Source organism: Manis javanica, chromosome 5 (genome assembly GCF_040802235.1).
Source record: "Manis javanica isolate MJ-LG chromosome 5, MJ_LKY, whole genome shotgun sequence".
NCBI lineage: Eukaryota > Metazoa > Chordata > Mammalia > Pholidota > Manidae > Manis > Manis javanica.
In genome coordinates this window covers 69,669,006-69,687,480 of record NC_133160.1, presented here as the reverse complement: position 1 = coordinate 69,687,480, position 18,475 = coordinate 69,669,006, and the positions used below count along the sequence as shown (strand labels likewise).

General features: G+C 38.8%; 1 protein-coding gene across 11 annotated transcripts in view; it reads left to right on the top strand.

The window, feature by feature from the left end:
* AFG2A (AFG2 AAA ATPase homolog A) overlaps positions 1-18,475 on the top strand; it is a 402,837-nt gene that overhangs the window by 2,655 nt on the left and 381,707 nt on the right. The window lies entirely within an intron of this gene.

Below are 18,475 nucleotides of genomic sequence, written 5' to 3'. Positions count from 1 at the left end.
TTGTTTATTTCTGTTCTGATCTTTATTATGTCCTTTCTTCTACTAACTTTGGGTTTCATTTATTTTTTCTTGTTTCTTTAGTTGTGAGTTTAGACTGTTTATTTGGGATTGTTCTTGTTTCTTAAGGTAGGCCTATATTGCTATGTTCGGCCCTCCAAGTACAGCTTTTGCTGTGTCCTGCAAATTTTGGACTGTTGAATTTTGTTTTCATTTGTCTCTATATAATGCTTGAGTTCTGTTTTAATTTGTTCATTGATCCATTGATTATTCAGAAGCATGTTGTTTAGCCTCCATGTGTTTGTAGGCTTTTATTTTTCCTTTGGGTAACATTTCTAGTTTTGTGCCATTATGGTCTGAGAAGCTGCTTGATAACATTTCAATCTTGTTGACTTTATTAAGGCTCTTCTTGTGGCCTTGTATGTGATCTATTCTGGAGAACATTCCGTGTACACTTGAGAAAAATGTGTATCTTGCTGCTTTTGAGTGGAATGTTCTGTAGTTATCTGTTAAGCCCATCTTATCCAGTTGTTGTTCAGTGCCTCTGTTTCCTTATTTATTTTTTGTCTGATCTGTCTATTGAAATGAGTGGTGTGTTAAAGTCTCCTAAAGTGAAGTTATTGTAATCTGTTTCCTCCTTTAATTCTGTCACTATTTTTGTACTTGTTTGGGTGCTCCTATATTGGGTGCATTGATATTTCTAATGGTTATATCCTATTGTTGGGCTGACCCCTTTATCATTATGTAATGTCCTTCTTTGTCTCTTGTTACTTTGTTTTGAAATCTATTTTGTCTGATAGAAATACTGCTACTCCTGTTTTTTTCTCCCTATTATTTGCATAAACTATCTTTCTACCTCTTCACTTTTAGTCTGTATATGTCTGAGTCTGAAGTGAGTCTCTTACAGGCAGCATATAGATGGGTCTTCTTTCTTATCCATTCTACCACTCTGTGTCTTTGTGTGTGTGTGTGCGTGTGTGTGTGTTTAAGCACTTTTTTAATGCAATTTTTTTATTAAGGTACTGTTGATATATACTCTTATGAAGATTTCACATGAAAAACAATGTAGTTACTACATTCACCTATATTATCGAGTCTCCCACACCATATCCCATTGCAGTCACTGTCCATCAGTGTATTAAGATACCACAAAAGCACTACTTGTCTTCTGTATGCTACACTGTCTTCCCCATGATGCCCCCCAAAACCATGTGTAATAATCATAATACTACTCAATCCCCTCCTCCCTCCCTCCCCACCCACCTTCCCCCACTCTTCCCCATTGGTAACCACTAGTCCCTTCTTGGAGTCTGTGAGTCTGCTGCTGTTTTGTTCCTTCAGGTTTTGCTTCGTTGTTATACTCCACAAATGAGGGAAATCATTTGGTACTTGTCTTTCTCCACCTGGCTTATTCCACTGAGCATAATACCCTCTAGTTCCATCCATGTTATTGCAAATCGAGGGTTTGTTTCTTTCTTATGGCTGAATAGTATTCCATTGTGTATATGTACCACATCTTTTTATTCATTCATTTGCTGATGGAGAGTTACGTTGCTTCCATATCTTGGCTGTTGTAAATAGTGCTGGAATAAACATAGGGGTGCATATATCTTTTTGGATCTGAGAACTTGTATTCTTTGGATAAATTCCTAGGAGTAGAGTTCCTGGGTCAAATGGTATTTCTATTTTGAGTTTTTTGAGGAACCTCCATACTGCTTTCCACAATGGTTGAACTAGTTTACATTCTCACCAGCAGTGTAGGAGGGTTCCCCTTTCTCCACATCCTTGCCAGCATTTGTTGTTCTTAGTCTTTTTGATGCTGGCCATCATAACTGCTGTGAGGTGGTATCTCATTGTGGTTTTAATTTGCATTTTCCTGATAAGTAGCGATGTTGAGCATCTTTTCATGTGCCTATTGGCCATCTGAATTTCTTCTTTGGAGAAGTGTCTTCTCATATCCTCTGCCTATTTTTTAATCAGGTTATTTGCTTTTTTGGGTGTTGAGGTGTGTAAGTTCTTTATATATTTTGGATGTTAACCCTTTGTCAGATATGTCGTTTACAAATATATTCTCCCATACTGTAGGATGGCTTTTTGTTTTGCTAATGGTGTCCTTTGCTATACAGAAGCTTTTTAGCTTGATGTAGTCCCATGAGATCATTTTTGTTTTTGTTTCCCTTGCCCAAGAAGATGCATTCAGGAAAAGTTTATATTCGAGAGATTTTCACCTATGCTTTTTTCTGAGTTTCATGGTTTCATGACTTACACTCAGGTCTGCAATTCCTTTCAAGTTTCCTTTTGTGTATGTGTTTAGACAGTAATCCAGTTTCATTCTGTTACATGTAAGTCATCCAATTTTGCCAACAACAGTTGTTGAAGAGGCTGTCATTTCCCCATTATATGTCCATGGCTCCTTTATTGTATATTGACCATATATGCTCGGGTTTATATCAGGGCTCTCTAGTCAGTCCCATTGGTCTATGGGTCTATTCTTGTGCCAGTACCAAATTGTCTCGATTACTGTGGCTTTGTAGTAGAGCTTGAAGTTGGGGAGCATAATCCCCCCATGTTTATTCTTCCTTCTCAGGATTGCTTTGGCTATTTGGGGTCTTTTGTGGTTCCACGTGAATTTTAGAATGATTTTTTCTAGTTTGTTGAAGAATGCTGTTGGTATTTTGATAGAGATTGCATTGAATCTGTAGATTGCTTTAGGCAGGATGGCCATTTTGACAATATTAATTATTCCTGTTCATGAGCACTGGATGTGTTTACATTTATTGATATCTTTAATTTCTCTATGAGTGTCTTATAGTTTTCAGTGTATAGATCTTTCACTTCCTTTGATAGGTTTATTCTAGGTATTTTATTCTTTTTGGTGCAATTGTGAATGGAATTGTTTTCCTGATTTTCTTTCTGTTAGTTCATTGTTAGTGTATAGGAATGCCACAGATTTTTGTGTATTAATTTTGTACCCTGCAGCTTTGCTGAATTCAGATATTCTCATAGTTTGGGAGTGGATTTCTTTAGGTTTTTTTAAGTACAATATCATGTCATCTGCAAAAAATGATAATTTAACTTCTTCTTTACCAATCTGAATGCTTTTTATTTCTTTCTGTTGTCTGATTGCTGTGGCTGGGACCTCCAGAACTATGTTGAATAAAAGTGGGGGGAGAGGGGGCATTCTTGTCTTGTCCCCTATCCTGAAGGAAAAACTGTCAGCTTCTCACTGTTAAATATGATGTTGGCTGTGTGTTTCTCATATATAGCCTTTATTATGTTGAGGTACTTGCCCTCTATACCCATTTTGTTGAGAGTTTTTGTCATGAATGGAAGTTTTATTTTGTTTAATGCTTTTTCAGCATATATGGAGATGATCATATGGTTTTTGTCCTTCTTTTTGTTGATGTGGTTTATAATGTTGATGAATTTTCAAATGTTGTACCATCCTTGCATCCCTGGGATGAATCCCAGTTGATCATGGTGTATGATCCTCTTGGTGTATTTTTGAATTCAATTTGCTAATATTTTGTTGAGTATTTTTGCATCTATGTTCATCAGGGATATTGGTCTGTAATTTTCTTTTTTTGTGGGGTCTTTGCCTGGTTTTGATATTAGAGTGATGCTGGCCTCATAGAATGAGTTTGGAAGTATTCCCTCCTCTTCTAATTTTGGAAAACGTTAAGGAGGATGGGTATTAGGTCTTCTTTAAGTGTTTGGTAAAATTCAGTGGTGAAGCTATCTGGTCCAGGTGTTTTGTTCTTGGGTAGTTTTTTGATTACCAATTCAATTTCACTGCTGGTAATTGCTCTGTTCACATTTTCTGCTTCTTTCTGGGTCAGCCTTGGAAGGTTGTATTTTTCTAGAAAGTTGTCCATTTCTTCTAGGTTATCCCATTTGTTACCATATAACTTTTCATAGTATTCTCTCTTAATTCTTGTATTTCTGTGTTGTCTGTAGTGATTTTTCCTTTCTCATTTTTTGTTCTTTTTATGTGTGTAGACTCTCTTTTTTTCTTGATAAATCTGGCTAGGGGTTTATCTATTTTGTTTATTTTCTCAAAGAACCATCTCCTGCTTTCATTGATTCTATTGTTTTTATTTTTATCAATTTTATTTATTTCTTCTCTAATCTTTATTATGTCCCTCCTTCTGCTGACTTTGGGGCTCATTTCTTCTTTATCTAGCTTCCTTAATTGTGAGTTTAGACTGTTCATATGGGATTGTTGGATTCTCCCAGAGGAGGACGCCGCCCCAAATCACTCACGGAAGGCGTTTCTTGATGCAATAAGCAAGAGGAATTTATTCAGGAACCAGCTAGCTGGGGTCCAAGTTAGCCCGAAGCAGCGGGTCTCAACAAGGACCCTGAGCACACAAAGCCAGAAGGTTTTATAGCATTTTCAAAGGGGGCAACATTTTCCACAATCACAATACAGTGTTTTTTCATAGACATATAAATCTTTGCCTGGGGCCACATCCTGGGGTCTGGTTAGATAAGATTACCTTCGGAATGTTTAGGGTGGTTCTAGTAAGATAAGCTTGGTGTGTATGATTAACTGATTTGAGGTCAGCTAATTAAAGGTCACTACATTTAACACTGGCTGACTAACTTGTTTTTCAAGATTCTAATAATTTTCCTCCTTCTAGGTTAGGGGGTGGTATTTAAGCCTTTAAGATGGCTGTACTTATGCTAACTTTTGATTCTTCAGATCCTACATTTCCCCACTTCTCTTTAGGGACATTCCAATCATGGAATGTTTGTGTTTCCTTGTTGGGTGAGTGAATGATATTGTTGCTTCAACATCAGTACATGAATGGCACTCACTCTTTCTCTAACAAAAGTTATCAGCCGATTTAGTATGCAGGGTCCTAAAGTGAGGAGCAACACAAGGATGAGTAAGGGCCCAGACAGAGTGGATATCAGGGTTGTAAACTACGGGGATCTAGTGAACCAAGATTCAAATAGCCCTTGGCCGGCTTCCCGTTCTTTCTTTCTCTGGTCTAGCCCTTCTCTAAGCTTTGACATTGAATCTCTTACTGTTCCGGAATGGTCTGCATAAAAGCAGCATTCTTCTTTTAAAGCTGCACACAGTCCTCCTTCTTTTAGGAACAGCAGATCCAGCCCTCGTCTATTCTGCAACACTACTTCAGAGAGGGAAGTCAGAGATTCTTCAAGTTTTGTAATGGATTGTTCTATGGTCTTTAAGTCTTCATCAATAGCTGTCCTTAGTCCTTCATAATGTTGGTTCCCTTGGACAATAGCGGCTGCCCCCGTTCTCACTCTGGCTGCGACTCCTATCTCTAACAACACAGCTAAGGTCAGCGAGACCGGCTCTCTCTTATATCTATGCCTAGGTTCAAATTCAGCTACGAATGAGAGATCATCATGATACATCAACCTGGGCACCAGCTGGACCATGATACAGAAATCACGGGAGGAGTTGAAGGCAGAAGTAGAGACACATGGGGTCACTCCAGTGTTACAAGCCCACTATCCCTCGGGAGGAGGGATTAAATACCTGTTTTTACCAGGGAAGGCTATGGGTATGGTCTCATTCTTTCTTCTACAGATAGAGACTCTAGCTGCTGCTAGGGAAAAGGGGCGATGACCGCTCTGGCTGCTTCGTGCTGAGAAGGGGGCGCAGTAAAGGGTGCAGCTAGGTCTCCATCACTGGTCAGTTGAGAGGGCCTCAGAAGGCTGGCGCTTCCATTCTGGGTTTCATTTCTATTACTATTTGCAGTTTTGTGGCTTCTAGGCAAGATAAAACAAATTGTGTTATTAGGTTATGTATCAACATCTGGAGTTGGATTTTTTATTCTGGAAGGAGGCTGCATTATTGGAACAATACTTCTCTCTAAAATCACTCTCATTTTTACTAGAAGTAACTAGGTTAAGAAAATAATTAACAGCTGGCTTGATTATTTGCACAGGTGCAGCAAGAAGAGCAATTGATTACACAGGCTCTTTTAAATATGTTTTGCTGGAACTTTTTGTAAGGAATTTCAGATTGAACTTTTAAAGGCCTCTTGAGGCCAGACAGCCAAGCCAGACTTGCCATCAGGCTTTGCCTGCAGTACCTGTAGATTTGGATGAATTCTTCTCTTCTCGAGGTCTCTGCACCTGCCAGGAAGTGACCTTCTTTACTCACCTGGTAAGGCTGCTGGGAACTCTGTAAGCAAGGTACCAGGCCAGTTCTTCCAAGGGGCTTTGTTGGCTTTATAAAGTCAATCTTAGTTCATTAAAGTTGTTCACATCTGAGTCCATACACATGTCTCTCAGGTATGACATTCCAGTCAAAGCCCTGGTAGTATAACCAGTGTTCTTAAGTAGTCTTCTCACAAGGAAAGCAGATTCTTATTGAACTCGTGCAAATAAACATACTGCCATGGAATACAAAAACAGTCACTGAAAGTTTTTAAACTCTGGAGGGATCAGGTAGAGAGAAGGATGTTTCAATTCTGAGTCATTTACTAAACTGTTGTCAGTTTAAGAGAACAAGGTTAAAACACTTTATCAGCAACATTTGAAACAAAAAGACACAAAATCATTTTCTTTAGTTTATGTAAACTTATGTAACTAATACCTGTTCTGCTCAAATCTAGTTCTTTACTAGTTTAGGAATAATAAAACTGACTATAAATGACAAAAGACTTACAAATGACAATGGTTAAAGATCTGATGAGAGCTTACTGTAAGACAGTTGACATAAGGAAATTCTGATATTTCTGTAATACAAAACATTCACTAACAAAATTTAGCATCATTCTCTTTGACAGTGCTTTTCTGGTAAATATATATATATATATATCAGATAAACAAGCCAAACCAGTCAAATACTTTCTCCAATGAGAAAAAATCTTCTGACATGTTCCAGGGGCCCTCTGGAACATGTCAGAGTTAACTAGAGGTAAAAGCACTTTTTTGCATTTAATTCTATTAGAACTGTCTATCATTACACATTTATTATCTATATACCCAGCACAGTAAACGAGATACTTTAAAAAGGTGGGGCAGCAGGGGAGACTGCTGCTGTCAGTTTAAAAGACAATATATAGAAAGTCAAAATAATTCTAGGTTACTAAGCATTCTTGAGAGAATGGTAGCAGATGGTAGATTTCTCTGCTTTCATCTTCAGGAAGGGAAAAAAAGCTACAATAAGAATTCACATTTAGCTGAAAGAACTGTCTAAACTCAAGGCAGAGTATAATATCACCAGGCATACAAAATACCTGTTAGAGATACATAAAAAGAATGAATATGGCTATAGTCAAATTCAACTTAAAAGTTTAAGCAGAATCTCAAATTTAAATGTCTCTTTCTTTCACACAGATATTCAGATATGACCAGAAATATGCTTTGAGATGAAAGAGATCAGGCATTTTACTTCTTCATTTAGGGACTGAGAAATGATGACCTTTGGCTTACAATCAATAGCTTACAAACAGTGAAAATAATAAGAACATAACTCAGCATAAGTGTATAAGACCAGATACAAAAAAGCAGAGAAAGTGCTTAAGTCTACAGGTCTTCCCTGAAAGCTTCAAGAATGTTTTACTCTTTAATAGTAGATAGAGCTTTTTAATAGAATTTGCATAGCAGCTTATAAGATCATTTGCATTAAAAAAATATGGAGTCCTCCATGTTTTTTAAAACATACAAACATATCCACAGCATATAAATTAAACAAGAAGACCTGGTGGTTCTCAAAAAAATCTATTACAACTTTTCTCAAAAGTAGTCACACGTTCGTCCATCTAAACCTTTACAGTGAAACCTGTTTTTCTGGGAGAAACATAATCTTGTCCAGATTCTACAGTTTAATTTTTAAGAATAAATTTTGGTTTGTTAACTAAGTGCATTTAATAAGCTGAAAAAAGCTTTGTTACCATTCTGCTTAGGATAAATTAAGAAAACAAATAATCAGTAACAACTTTAATCATTTGTTGGTTAGAGATTTTTCCACTTATAAAAATATATGGAATAAATAATTCAATTTCTCAGGCCATGCAATCATTTTCAATAACAAAATATTTCAAAGGCAAATAAAGGTTATACAGTTAACAAACTTTAGCTTTTAGTCTTTTTTAATATTACGATTTTATGGCAACTCACTGATACTTTAAGCATGAGAAACTGCTTTGATCTTTCAACATTAAGAGCAGACTAACAGTTAAAGAAAACTGTTTAACTGGAAACGAGATTCTAATTTTGCTATGCACTCGATACGAAGACTTACTCGCTTCAATTTCACATAGCATGACTATACTAACTCTTCCACAAGCCTTCTACAACTTTCTTTTTACATTCAGTGTTCTCTCTCTTTAAACAAATAGCTGCACTTCAGAACAATCACTCTCTTTTACTTTCAACAAAACGAATTTCCGTTCTTTACACTTTCTCTCATTAAAACATACATCCTCCAGCATAGAGAAATGCCCTCTCCATCAGTTCTAACCAGAACTCAAAACAATTAGAAACTTCAACCTCCAGTGAACACTGAGAAGGAGGACACTGCAAACTGTCAAACCAACATTCCCTAGACTGACAAACTTATGAACACATTCTACAATTTCTGCAACCATGAGCTTCACAGCACAATCTCCCAGCAAACACAGAGCACATCTTCTCAACTTAACAAAACTCTAAGGCTTTAAGTTACTACAAAGATTCTCAGGCTGCAGGTAGGCATACACACTGCAACACACAATTAAAAAGGTGTTCACTTGCCACACTTATCCAGCTCACCTACCGGCAACAACTAAGCTAGCCTACTCACAAGACCCCCACTGAACACTAGACAAAGCCAAGCTTCTAAGCATTCTATTCTTAAAAGATTTAGCAGATAACATGACTCAAATGACTCTAGGTAAACTCAGGCAGCTGACAACTACCAAGACATGCCCTCCTTAGGCAAACTCAAATTAGCATTAATGCTTAACACTTTTTTATCAGGTTTTCTGGAAGTTTTAGAATACTCAATTTTCACAAGCGCTTGTCTTTAAATCAATTTCATTAATACCATCCGGAGGTAGAAAGATATATTCATTTACATACTTAGGGGGTTGTCTGAATCTGTCCCATTGCCAGTATAACAATTATTAGGCACGTGAAAGACACAAAAAACAGACACACACAGATTAGACACACAGCGGCCGCTTTTTGTTTTTTCTCAGATTTTCAAACAGAAACCGAAAGGAATCAGAGGGTTGATATTCCTGGCGCCTGAAAATCAACCCTATCTCATCAGATTCACCTTGCCGGAAAAACAGATGGGAGGCTACCAGGCGTCCCTGGCCTCCCAACCTCCCCGAGGCGTCCCCCAGGGTTGCAGCCTGCGGTGCTCCTAGTACGTCTTCCGACCGCAGTCTCGACCCCTTTACGGGATCGGGACAGCTGCCAGACAGTGGGTACCCCCTTTCAGAATTCTGACCAGTCTCACTGAAAAACAGAAAACAGAACAGAGACAAACCAAGGCGCCACTAATCTTACCTCTTCCTCCAAGAGCGACTTCGGGAGTGAAGTGGGGTGAGTGCATGATCCCGGACGAGCCCCCAAATGTTGGATTCTCCCAGAGGAGGACGCCGCCCCAAATCACTCACGGAAGGCGTCTCTTGATGCAATAAGCAAGAGGAATTTATTCAGGAACCAGCTAGCTGGGGTCCAAGTTAGCCCGAAGCAGCGGGTCTCAACAAGGACCCTGAGCACACAAAGCCAGAAGGTTTTATAGCATTTTCAAAGGGGGCAACATTTTCCACAATCACAATACAGTGTTTTTTCGTAGACACATAAATCTTTGCCTGGGGCCACATCCTGGGGTCTGGTTAGATAAGATTACCTTCGGAATGTTTAGGGTGGTTCTAGTAAGATAAGCTTGGTGTGTATGATTAACTGATTTGAGGTCAGCTAATTAAAGGTCACTACATTTAACACTGGCTGACTAACTTGTTTTTCAAGATTCTAATAATTTTCCTCCTTCTAGGTTAGGGGGTGGTATTTAAGCCTTTAAGATGGCTGTACTTATGCTAACTTTTGATTCTTCAGATCCTACAGTTCTTTCCTGAGGTAGGCCTGTATTGCAATATACTTCCCTCTTAGCACGGCCTATGCTGTGTCCCACAGATTTTACAGTTTTGAATTATTGTCATTTGTATCCATGTATTTGTTGATCTCTGTTTATATTTGGTCATTGATCCGTTGGTTATTTAGTAGCATGTTGTTAAGCCTCCATGTGTTTCTTGGATTTTTTGTTTTCTTTTTTTAATTAATATCTAGTTTCATACCTTTGTGGTCTGAGAACCTGAATGGTACAATTTCAATCTTTTTGAATTTACTGAGGATCTTTTTGTGGCCTAGTTTATGATCTATTCTTGAAAATGTTCCATGTGCACTTGGGTAGGTGTATCCTGCTGCTTTTGGCTGTAAGTGTTCTAATGAGGTCTGTTAGGTCCATCTGTTCTAATGTGTTGTTCAGTGCCTCTATGTCCTGACATTTCCTGTCTGGTTGATGTGTCCTTTGGAGTGAATGGAGTGTTGAAGTCTCCTAAAATGAATGTATTGCATTCTATTTTCCCCTTCAATTCTGTTAGTATTTGTTTCACTTATGTAGGTACTCCTGTGTTGGGCGCATAGATATTTATAATGGTTATATCCTCTTGTTGGACTGACCCCTTTATCATTATGTAATGTCCTTCTTTGTCTCTTGTGACTTTCTTTGTTTTGAAGTCTATTTTGTCTGATACAAGTACTGCAATTCCTGCTTTTTCTCCGTATTAGTTGCGTGAAATATCTTTTTCCATACCTTCACTTTTAGTCTGTGTATCTTCTCTGGGTTTGAAGTGAGTCTCTTGTAGGCAGCATATAGATGGGTCTTTTTTTTTATCCATTCTGTGACTATGTGTCTTTTGATTGGTGCATTCAGACCATCTACATTTAGCGTGATTATTGATAGGGTTGTACTTATTGCCATTGCAGGCTTTAGATTCGTGGTTACCAAAGGTTCAAGGTTAACTTCCTTACTATCTAAGAGTCTAACTTAACTCACTTAGCATGTTATTACAAACACAATCTAAAGGTTATTTTTTTTTCCTTTTTCTTCCTCCTCCATTCTTTTTATATTAGGTATCATATTTTGTACTCTGTCTATCCTTTGACTGACTTTGTTGGTTGTTGATTTAATTTTGCTTCTGCTCAGTAATTAATTGTTCTACTTTCTTCACTGTTTTTATTTCCTCTGGTGACAGGTATTTAGCCTTAGGAACACTTCCATCTATAGCAGTTCCACCAAAATACACTGTAGAGGTGTTCTGTGGGAGGTAAATTCTCTCAGCTTTTGCTTATCTGGAAATTATTTAATCCCTCCTTTAAATTTAAATGATAATCTTGCCAGATAAAGTAATCTTGGTTTGAGGCCCTTCTGCTTCATTGCATTAAATACCTCATGCCACTCCCTTCTGGCCTGTAATGTTTCTGTTGAGAAGTCTGATGATAGCCTGATTAGTTTTCCTTTGTATGTGATCTTTTTTCTCTCTGTGGCTGCTTTTCATAGTTTGTCCTTATCCTTGATCTTTGCCATTTTAATTATTATATGTCTTGGTCTTGTCTTCCTCGGGTCCCTTGTGTTAGGAGATTTTTGGACCACCATGGCCTGAGAGATTATCTGTGTCCCCAGATTGGGGAAGTTTTCAGCAGTTACCTTCTCAAAGGCACTTTCTATCCTTTTTCTCTCTCTTCTTCTTCTGGTTTCCCTATAATGTGAAAGTTGTTCTGTTTGGATTGGTTAGAGTTCTATCCATATTCTTTCATTCCTAGAAATGCTTTTTTCTCTCTGTGCCCCAGCTTCTTTCTATTCCTCTTGTCTAATTTCTGTTCCATTTACCATCTCTTCCACTGTTTCTAATCTGCTTTTAAATCCCTCGATTGTATGTTTCACTTCTGATACTGTATTCTGTAATGATTGAATCTCCATCCAGAATTCTTCCCGCAGTTCTTGAATATTTTCCTGTACCTCCATCATCATGTTTATGATTTTTATTTTGTAATCTCTTTCAGGAAGATTGATGAGTTCAGTTTCACTTGGCCCTTCTTGTAGTATTTGTGGGATTTTGGTTTGAACCGGGTTCTTTTGCTGTTTCATATTTGTATGTGGTGTCCTCTAGTGCCCAAAAGCTCTACTCTCTGGAGTTGCTCTGCCCCTGGAGCAATGTCAGGGGTCACAGGGGAGCAGCGCTGGTGCCTGGAGGGAGTAAAGAGATGTTTCCTGATTCCTGGCTGCTATGCCAGTTTCCACTGTCAGAACCAGTGGGCCAAGCACACAGGTGTAAGCCTCTGTGCTTTGCATTTTTATGTGCTGTAGGCGGGGCTTCCATCTGGCTGACCTAACGCCAGGGCAGGGGCTGCTGGTTTGCAAGCCAGGTGCAGTGTGGCTGGGAGTAAGGCTCAGCAGACTGCATGTCACAGTGGGGGTCTTGGAGCTGCATAGCAAGCCAGGAGGATGGAGCACCTGAAGCTCCTGAAAGTTCCCAACCTGCTGGGCAGAGTGCATCTGGACAATTTTGTCCATCTGTCCTTTTTCCTGAGCTGTAAGCTCTGTGCAATCCTTGCCCCTTTAGCAGCCCTCTCGCTGTTAGGAAGTCTCTCAGACTGCCCATTTTTCTTTTGTCCCGGAGCAGTTGGATATGGATCTGTTTTCCACAAGTAGCTGGAATCTCAGTCTCTCCAGGTATTCCAACCCCACTGATCTCCAGAGCACCATGCAATGTAGGTTTGTGCTCCCAGAGCAGATCTCCTGGGTTGGGTGTTCAGCAGTATTAGGTCTCCACTCCCTCCCTACTCTGTTTGTCTTCCTTCCACCGGTGAGCTGGGGTTGCAGAAGGGCTTGGGTCCCGCTGGATCATGGCTTTCGTATGTTACCCTCTTCCGTGAGGTCTGTTCTTTTCTCCAGGTATATGCAGTCTGGTGCAGCCTTCTCTCCTGTTGCTCTTTCAGAATTAGTTCTGTTAATTATATTTTCATATTATATGTGGTTTTGGGAAGAGGCCTTTGTCTCACCTCTCATGCCGCCATCTTTAATCCTATTTAAGTCCACTCTATGTCTTTTGAATGTTGCATTCAGTACATTTACATTTAAGGTAATTATTGTTTGATGTACTTATTGCCAGTTTATTAGTTGTTTTCTGGTTGTTTTTATAGTTCCTCTCTATTGCTTTCTTTCTCTTCTTATATTCTTGTTATTTGTTGGTTTTCTTTAGTGTTGTGATTGGATTCCTCTTTTTAAACTTTTTTGTATATCTATTATAGGCTTTAGGTTTGTGTTTGCCATAAGGTTTAAGGATAGCCTCCTGACTATGTAACAGTCTGTATTAAAGTTGATGATTGCTTTATTTCAAACACAATCTAAAAGTACTTCTGTTTTCTTCTTCCTCCTCCATACTTTATGTATTAGATGCCATAATCATCCCTTGACTGATTTTCTGTATAGTTGGTTTTAGTATTTGTTTTGTTTTAATTTCATACTTGCTTGGTAATTAATTGGTCTACTACCTTTGTTTATTAGGGTTTATTTTCAATAGGGAAAATTATTTAGCCTTGGAAGTATTTCCATCTGCAGCAGTCTCTAACATATTTGTAATCTTGGTTTAATGGTTATAAATTCCCTGAACCTTCATTTATCTGGGAATTATTTAATGTCAGCTTCAAATTTGACTGCTAATCTTGGCTGGTAGAGGATTCTTGGTTGAAGGTCCTTCTGTTTCAATACATTAAATATTTCATGCCACTCCCATCTGGCCTGTTAAGTTTCTGCTGAGAAGTCTGCTTATAGCCTGACAGTTTTTCCAGTATAAATAATCTTTTTCTCTCTGTCTGGCTCCTTCAATACTCTCCTTATTGTTAATTTTTGTCATTTTAATTATTGTATATCCTGGTGTTGTCTTCCTGGGGTTCCTTTTGTTAGGAGCTTTCTGTGCTTCCATGAGCTGAGTTTCTATTTCCTTCCCCAGACTGGCGAAGTTTTCAACAGTTATTTCCTCAAAGAGATTTTCTTTCTATAGCTTTGTCTCTCTCTTCTCCTTCTGGTACCCCTATTATGTGACTATTGTTTGGTTTGGATTGCTCACAGAGCTGTCTTATCCTTCTCTCTTTCCTAGAAATTCTTTTTTCTCTTTGGTTCTCAGCTTCATTGTGTTCCTGTTCTTTAATTTCCATCTCATTGACTGTCTTCTCTACTTGCAGCAATCTATTATTCATTCCCTCCATTGTATGTTTCATTTCAGTTACTGTGTTCTTTAGCTCTGAGTGGCTCTTTTTCAGCTCTTGTATCACTTTGTTGAAGTCCTCCCTGAGATCTTCAATACTTTTCTGCAGATCACTGAGCATATTTGTGACTTTTACTTTGAAATCTTTGTCAAGAAGATTGGTGATCTCTTTCATTTAATCCTCTTTCTAGAGTCTTATCCTGTAGTTTTGTTTGGAACAAATTACTCTGCCTCTTCATTTTGTTTGGGTTTCTGTGTTTCTTCCTGTGTATTTGATGGATCTTCTATGCCTCCTGGCCTAGAGAGTAATGACTTTATGAAAAAGGCATCCTGTGGTGCCCAGAAGCTTGAGATTCCTTAGTACCCAGTGCCCTGTTCTTCCTTGTGGTAGAGCCCCAATTGCTGTTGGTGGGCAATAGGCTGGCAGTGGTTGCAGTCTGTTGTGGCTGGCAGTTTGTCCCAGCCATCCCTTTGTGATCAGAGCAGTGGCTTCTGCTGGGATCACTGTGTGTGGGCCTCCCTCTATCTGCCCTGCAGTGATGGCGAGGTTGCCCTGCAGTGAGGGCAGGGCAGTTGTCAGGTTCTGGGGTGGGGTGCGGCCAGGCAAGTGGGGAGGTGGCAGGGCACACTGTGGCAGTGAGTCATTTGGGTGCCCCTTGGAGGCAGCAAGGCACACAGCACTGGGCTGGGCTGCCCACAGGCAGGAAGGACCTCTGGGTGCTGGCTCCTGTAGGCACCTTCCCAGTTGGTATGACGCAGGGCAGAGAAAGCTGACTCTGCTGGGCAGAGGGGGCTCGCTTACTGGTGGTGCGCAGAGAAGCACATCAGGGTTGAGCCACCAGTGAGTGGGATGGAATGTCTGGGGCTCTGTAGAGTGCCCAGTTTGTTGGACCAAGGGAGGGCTGGGGTGGTATGTACACCTGCACTTTCTCCTGCAGAGAGAGCCCCATCCAACCCTCTCCCCTCTGGCACCTCTCCCACATTTCTTCTTACTACCGTCCTCTCTTTTTCTTCTTCATTGCCATCTCATCTCTCACTTAGTCCTTACTCATTCCATGGACACTGTTCCTGCCATGGTCACTCATCAGCTCTATGGTGATAAAACCAGTGGACAGTTTTTCATTGTTAACTTTACTTGATCTCTCAGCAGCTTTTGGTATTGTCTACTACTACTTTCTAAGACACTACTTTTTTGACTTAGGTGTCATTAAATGTTCCTATTTTTTCCTTCATCTGTTTTCTATAATGTTGTGAAGTTCATTTGCAGATTCATCTTCCACTTGACCATTGATTGATTTGTTCCTCAATTCTTAGTCTAAAATTTTTTTTTTCTATAAATCTTTCTTTGGCAAGTTCATTCAGTATCCAGAGTTTCCCAGTTATACCCACATCATTTTCAGATTTATATTTGTAATTTATACAATTTCTGAATCATTCAATTTTTAGACCAATGCTTCTCAAACTGTAGAGAAGAGTTTTAAATGCATGATAGGCCACAGCTCAGCACTCTCGTAAACTGCAATGAAAATAAATTACTAGAAAAATAAGTTAAAAAGATAGAAATTTTTATTATATTCAAGAGATCTAAAATTACTGTCAAATTACAACAAAATCTTCTAAATGCTTATTCTCATTTTCTGAACTTATCCTGTCATGAACCAGTAACAAATAGTTTGCTGACCACACTTTGAATAGCACTGTGCTGTACCTCTTCTCTTGGATTTTTCAAAGGTATTCAAGACTGACTTCATGAACTTATATTTCCACTAACAAAACACACTCTAACCTTGTTCACTTTTTCTCATTATAAAATTCAAAAACCTAGGTGTCATTCATGACACATCTCTGTCTTACATCTCACATATCCAGTCCACCACAAGTCCAATTTATCACCTTAATATTTTCCACATTCCTCTTCTTCACTCTGTTCCCATTGCTTCCATTTTAACTCAGACACCATCATCTCTCACCTGGACTACTGTACTTGGCCAGTGTCTTCCAGTTTGTTTCCACTTGGCAGCCAGAATGACCTTTTAAAAAGATTTTGTCATGACCCTGCTTTCCACCCATAACTGGCCTCCAGGTGCTGTCAGACTAATGACCACAGCTTGATATGGCCTACTGCCATGAGAGGTCTTGACCTTTCTTACCCTTGAGGCCCCTTCTTGTCTCCCACCACTTTGCCTGTAATTCTTTCCCATATATGTGTAATGCTTACTTCCGTCCAGGACCTCTGTACATTCAGTTCTCTTTGCTAAGAATCATTTTGTTTTCCTCTTCATTTAGTTAATTCTTATTCCTTCTTCAGATCTGAATTTAAACTTTACTTCCTTGGAGAAGCATTCTCTCATTTTTTCAGATGAGATAAGATCCCACATTATAGGCTCTCCTTGTACTCTTAGTTATTCTTTCATTGTGTGAATCTTAGTTTACTAATTATACAGTTGCTCAGTGCATGTTTCACATCCTATTAGATTATATAAGTTCTGTGAGGCCAAGGACTGTCCTTTTTTGTTTACTTTGTATCCCTAGTGCCTTGCATTACTGCTGCCATGTGGTAGGCACATAGTGAATGAATGCTTGCTGAGTGAACAAATTAAGGGTTGATGGTTGTTTGAAATGATCATTACTGTCTCATTGGTTAATCTGGTATAGAAGGTGCTGCGTAAAAATAGTTAATGGGTGGGGAAAGTGGATGTCAAATATTTTAAAGTATGGGAGGAATGAGGATTGTGTGGCTTGAGAAGGTTTGGATGCTATACACAGAGAATACAAGAAGGACGTATTAGGAAATAAAACCAGTGGATGGGGATTTGAACATGATCTCCATTGGTGATAGGGAGGAAGTGGAAGTACTTAGAGAAGGTTGTGATTTATCGAATTCTGGTGTGTGGTGGATGTACAGGATAGGATGAAGGGAAGAGAAGAAGAAAACCTAGACTCTTGCCAAGGACTGAGTACACCTGTGAGGTAATTATCAAGAGAGAAGTATAAATTATTGAGGTCTGGGAAAGAAGACGTAGCAGAAATTGCAAATTATGAGGCCGTCAAACAGGATGTTTTGTTGTTACTCAGGGATAAACTATGTAAAAGATCTAATGCTCCTAGGAAAGGTGAATTTCTTTTCAGCCACTTATATTATGAAATATGCTTATTTTATCCTTGGTACTATTACTCTTAGCTCTGTGAGATGCACTGGTTTTCTAGATTTGTTCAGCTGATGCCAGAAGGAAAATAATGTGTGAGTAGTTTTTTTTTATAGTGGTAGAGAATATGGTAAATCAGACGTATCTGTGGTTTTGCTTTCATTTAATTTCTTTTAAATTACAAAAGATCAGTTCTTCTGATTATTAAGGAACACTAATAATAGTTTAGAGCTCTGTGATTGTGGTATATATGTCTAATAAATTTTATAGCAGTTTGTGGAAGGTTGAAATTTTATAAGTATTTTATGGATTTTTTGCTGGAAAGAAAATATTGTATAATCATCCACTGTACTCATTCATTTCACAGATATTTATTATCCAGCTCATATATTTGATGCAGTCCTAGGTATTTGAGATGGAAAATGAATATGACCCAATTCCTGCCCCAAGGCAGCATATAATTGAGGAGAAAGTCAGATTGTAAAACAAGTGAATATTATGATGATAAGTGCAAGTATCTGGCAGCACAGGATGCTGAAAGAATTAGAGGAGGGACAGTTAACCAAATATTGGAACTTAAGGGGGTAGGTGGGCAGGGATGGAGATGTTAGTGTAGCATTTTTAGAGGTGTTGCCAACTGGGCTGGATTCTGTGTTCCTTCCTCAGCCAAAAGTTGAAGGTACTAATAATGGCCAATTCAGGCAGTGTGTGTTCATCTAAGGAATAAGACCTGTGTTACTGTCTTATCCATGTATTCTTGGGATTAGAAAAGAAAATGTCTGATAGCAATCCTGTGGGCTCAAAGTGTAAACATAACTCAGTCCTCTAGAGCCAGGCGATGTGCTAGTTCCCAGTTCAAGCCTTTGATACTAGTAGCCAATTCAACTTAGAATCTATAATATGAAAAGCTTGGTATGCAAGTATGAAAAATGCCATTACTATGTTCAGTTCTTAATGAAATTATTTTTTTAAACAGCGAAAACTGACACCCACCCCATAAAACTTCTTGGTTTAGTTAGCAGTCATGGTGATTGTCAGTGGACCCCTCAATAAGGCTTTGGTTTTAAAGTTGTAATAAGGAAG